Here is a 5,623-nt window from a genome sequence, read left to right as displayed (position 1 = left end):
TCTCTCTCTCTCTCTCTCTCTCTCTCTCTCTGTCTTAATTCAAAGCATAGTTGTGCTGATTTGCCCAGAATAGGCCCTAATTTGCAATCCTCCTACCTCAGCCTCCCAAGATGCCAAGATTACAGATTTTAGATTATTTTTATAGTTTCAGAGTTAGTTGTCAGTATGGACATTTAGGCAAACTTGATTAATTTTACTTATAAGTTAAGCTATTCTCTGCTAAAATCATGTGGAAAATAATCTTATTTCAGTAAGGTGAAATTTTCCAAAGTCCTTTCTTTCTCTAACCACAGTCCTTTGTTGCCTCAGGACAACAAAATGTCTAGAGTTCAGTGAAAATGTAACAGGATACAGAATTTTCTTTTGATTATCTCTTTATTGTGACTGAAAATTCAGGAGAAAAGTGAGATTGGTGTTTATGAGTTAATTGAGGTTAGAGTCCAACCTGACAGGGCATCTTAAATCTCCGAGACTTCAACTCCTACTGCAATGGAAGTGTTTCTCAGGGAGAAGGTTTGCGCCTAGACACCTCCTGGATGGTGTTTACCACCCTGGGCCCATGTTGTGCGTACAGTGCCCCGGCCCTCCCTCCTCATGTTGTGACCACCCGAGGCATTATGAGATATCTCAGCCAGCTTGTCCCTTTGCGGGAACATGGGTCAAATAAGTCTTTCTCTGCATTCTATTACATTGATTTCCATTTTGTAGTCCTGCACCCAGCTTACACAATAGCATAAGTCACTTTTCATACGCTTTCCCGTAACTTCTCAGTCTTATCTTTCTTGTCTCATTGCATAAATACTTGTGTTATTCTCTTGGTCCATTCTGATCCCAGAGGATGGGCTTAGACTTGACGAAACCTGGCTTCACTGTATACATCTCCACTCAACTGCAGCGCAGACTCTGTGACAGTTTGAGCCAGGCCAAAGCGACATCTTAAATAAGGATGAAGGAAAGCATCTCCACGGCACAGCATGGTGTGGAACTGGCACACCTCACGCAGGAGGGCAGAGGGGCACACTTGGCATTGCTCCAAGTGTGCTAGGGCTTCCGTGAACCGTGAGGAAAGGCTCCCTCTGTGGACAAGATGGGCTGCAGCTTGCGTTTCTCCAAGAGATTTCCACTTCCATGACCCTATCCCCTTGCCACCTTCACTTTAGTTTTCTTAAATTTATTTGTATTTATTTAGTTAGTTATTTTAATTTATGTATTTGGTACAGGGTGTCGCTATGCTTGGACTCACAGTGATCCTCCTGTCCCAGCTCCCCCAGCGCTGGGATTCCAAGCATATACTACCGTGCGTGGCTTCAGTGGGAGGCAGGGCGGGGCTGGCATTGCACGTGTTACTGGGGATGGAACCCAGGTCTTTGCGCTTGCCAGGCAGGCGCTCAGATTGCTGAGCCATCTCTCCTCCCCCACCTTCACTTTTCTAATCCCTGTGCCTTTTACATCACCGTCCATGCTGCCTTGTCACACAGCTCCTTTCTCAACCGACACTTACCTGTCTTCTCTCATGGCGGCCCAGGATGTCTTAGGCCAAGTCCCCGAGGAGTACACAGAGGTGGTGATTGACAGGCAAGATGGTTACTGGAAAGTTCTTTATGGAACAGCACGTGCAAAGGAAAGCAAGATGCAAGTGGAGCACGGGGAGAAGCCAGACTCGATACAGCTGTAGGAGAGCTTCTGACATAGCTTCGGGATACTCTGGCTTTGGAAAAACTTCATGGTTTTCTCACTTAGGGCAGGGAGCCCTGATTCTGGCCCATGCTCCGAGCCAGCCAGTCATTCCCCTGGTGTGGTTGGGAGGCAAGTGCTGCCCACCACCTTGCCACGCAGCACTCTTCTACCAAGCAAGCCTGGCTAACAAAGGACCCGCCTTCTCCTCCTCCATCCTGGGAATGTGAATCACTAAGTCCAGGGAGGAAGTTCAGGCTCCATGAAGTGTTAGTATCTATGTATATGATTTGGAATTTTTCTACAAGGAAGACTTGTCTCAACTTGCAATTTATTTTCCTTATTGATGTCAGTGTGGATTCGTGGCTACTTAATGTTATCTGTTGAGACATGAAATAGTACTGTGCATTTTGTTTGATGTTTCAAGTACCTCTTGCTTTGGTCACTGGGAGCATTCTGCTCCACGTCAGCATGCACGACTCTCCTTCCTTCCAGGCACTGGGAACCGTGATGTCTGCCTCATGCACACTGCCCACCTCAGCTTTAGAGCCAGCAATTTCGCTAAGGAATTCTGGCTCCTTGGGTGGAGAACAGTATGTGGAAATCTGCTGAATGTGCTAATAATTACCACTACAGTAATAGCACTTGCAAGCCTGGTAGGTGATAAAGCAAAGAAATATATCTCTATATAATTTTTATTAGTACAGGGTCTATAGGGTCTCATTATGCAGATTGGACTTGTAGTGATTCTCCTGTTTTCAGCCTCCCAAGTGCTGGGATTACAGGCTCGAACCACCATGCCCACTCTCAATTGCCATCTCAGGGCTCACTGGGGGTGGGGCCAGCACAGTGTGCTGGGGATCGAACCCCGGTCCCTGTGCGTGCCTAAGCAGGCACTTCAGTCCACTGAGCTATCTGGCCAACCTGCTATACAATTTCTTAAACACACACATCTGTAATTATTTTGTGCCTCTTTCTTTGTATATAAAGAGTCCCTATTGTTGTATCCATACCTGTCCAGTTCAACTTCACCAGGTTCAATCCAACTTCTGTCCTATTTTTTATCTTTTTCTCCCTTTCCACAATGAGAGACCTGGTGTGCAACACCCGTCATACACTTACGTATTTATTTACTGTCACTACACGTGTAAAACAGGTTCAGACTCTGTTGTTACAAACCCCTACAGATGGGAGATGCACTAAATGAAGGGCAAGCAGGAATCTGCTCTTCCAGAACATCATTTTGGTATAAATTAGCCTCACTGAAGAAATGAATATTTTTCAGAGATTAATGAAGAGGATCTTTTGGGGATCGGAGGTGGCTCAGACCGCCCTGAGGGCGGGGCTGGCACAGCTTGTGGTGCCAGCAGATAGAACCACGGTCCCCTGCCCCTGTCTAAGCTTGCCTACACAGGCGCTTTAGACCACTGAGCTATCTCGCTGGCCCTTAATGAAGAGCATCCTACTGTGAGATTCAAAATCTGTAGAGCTGAAGACTATAATGATATACTTATATAATTGTAACTTACGTTTTCTTGTGTCATTCCTGAAGAGCTGAGGGCTTTAGGCTTTCTTCACAAGGCATTTGAGAATAAACTGCTTGGCTAGCATCTGCCCTTTTTTGTGGTCTCACTTCCGCCCCGCTGCAGGAGCGTTTTCTGGCCTCGCACTAGCATTCCTTCACGCCCACATTTCTGGAGTGAAGGAGCCACGTAAGTTCAAGCCTTGCTGATTATAAATCTTTCACTTTTTAAAAATAAAGTAGGATCTAACTCTCAGTTCCTTCTCATATATCCCCAAAAATCATTGTTTCTGGCAGTGGCAAATATTAGTTTTAATGACTATGCCAGGAGCAATAGTTTCCAGTAATATGGATGAACCCGGTTAAACTGTGCTGCTCTTCTTACTTTTCTTCAAGTGTTTCAGAAGGATTAGGCAGGACTACAAGTCTATATATTAATGAGTCTTCTATGTTTGTATCACTCTATCTGCAGTCAGAATAGGAGAATAAATATAATATGTGATAGATATCTTCTATAAAGAAACATATTGTAAATATAAGTGAAATATTTTATATTATAACCATACAGTTGGGCCATGGAGCTAGATCAGAGGTCTAAGTGTCTGCCTTGGCAAGTGTAAGGACCTGGGTTCAATCCTTGGTACCACATGCAGTGCTGGTCCTGCCTCAGGGCACACTGAGCCAGCCACCAAGACCAGGCGTGGTGGCACGCGCCTGTAATCCCAGTGCTTGGGAGGCTGAAAACAGGAGGATCACTACAAGTCCGATCAGTGTAGTGAGACCCTGTAGACACTGTACTAAATACAAAAAAAAAAAAGAAAAAAAGAAAAGAAAACTAAGCTACATGAATATATTATTAGCCTCCTAGAAGTCATGTGTATTTACAGGAAAAAATTACAAGTTTTAAATGTAACCACAACAGGTATAATTATAATCAAAACATATAACACATTTCTTTTCAAGTTTCTTTACATTTCAAGATGATTTATGTCTATTTGTCTACCACATTCTTTACTAATATATTCTTTTGATAACTTAAAGTGTTGGCATTGGAGTAACTTTGTAATCATTTAAAGATTTTTTTCTTACCAAACTGACGAGAGTTTTACTTTTAGATATAAAAGAGATTCCAAATGGTGGATATATTTGTGTCTTCCACTGATACTTTTTTTCCAGGTAGAAGTTTCCTTACAAAGCTTGTGATATCATTTTATTGCTACATGAGAAATGCAGATTACTTGATTTCTTTTGTCTTAGCTAATAGCTGATCAGATGGAAGAAATATAATCTGAATAGCTTCACGGACAGAGAGCGGGGAGGGCATGCCGCGTCCACCCTCACACGACGACGAGGGAGGACCCGGAAAACGCATTTGCATCTTCTCTTCATTCACCAGCCCTAGAACGTCCTTTAAAAATCAGAGCATCAAGAGGTGGGACCCTCCCACTACTACACAATGCTTTGGTCAAGGGAATAAAACTAATTAGCACAATACAGTATTCTCTAAGTAAAAGGTGAAAGATTTATACCATCTGAAGAAAAACCAGAGTATATTCTCTAAGTGAGACTCAAAGCCTGGGTTTGATCCCTGATACCATGCCAGAAGCCCTGGGCGGGCTGTGCTAGCCCTGAAACCCAGCGTGGTGGTGCACACCTGTAATCCCAGGCTGAGGCAGGAGGATCACTACGGGTCTGCACTGCGTAGCAAGACCCCATACCAAAAAAAAAATAATAAATAAATAAATATTTAAAATTTCAAAAATGAGAGTCAGACTTCTGACTGCAGTATGCTACAATACAGTAATATTGTTATAATCTGATTATATGAGTTGATGTTACATAATTTAGACACTATGGGATTAACTCTAAATCGCAACTTTTTTCTGAATTTAAAAATCTAAATGCTATTTGGTTCATATGTATGTGTAGTGAAATAATCATCTTATTTAAAATCAAATTTCTCCAAAGCTTAGCACTCATCATGATAGGAGAGCGTAGAGACACAAAGCAAATGCTTGGCGCTGGAACTGCATTAGTGATCTTTTTCTGATAGTAAGTTAGCTGTTTGGAAGTTAGAGATGGCCAGTTGCCAAGCCTGTCACACTTTCTCTCCGTTTTGGGTAACAGAATACTGATAATATTGACTTTGTCAGCAGGTAATGCCACTTCCTGAAATAAAAGAACAACAACAGCAACAAAAACTACAAAGCCTTCCTCAGCATCTGTACAGATAACAGTTCCTATGACTAGGTTCCGGACAATGTGTTACAAAGCATGAAACTACAATTATGATAGCTGATTCACAAAATTCAATAATGGACTTAAAAGAAGGCAGTGACATGAATTTCCTAGAATTGTAAAAATGATGGAAAGGCGAGATGATGGGAAGAAAAGATAGAAAATTGAATGTCAATCTAAGGGTTCCAC

This window comes from Octodon degus, unplaced genomic scaffold, assembly GCF_000260255.1.
Source record: "Octodon degus isolate 3935 unplaced genomic scaffold, OctDeg1.0 scaffold00001, whole genome shotgun sequence".
NCBI classification, from domain to species: Eukaryota; Metazoa; Chordata; class Mammalia; order Rodentia; family Octodontidae; genus Octodon; species Octodon degus.
Note: the sequence above shows the minus strand (reverse complement) of the source record.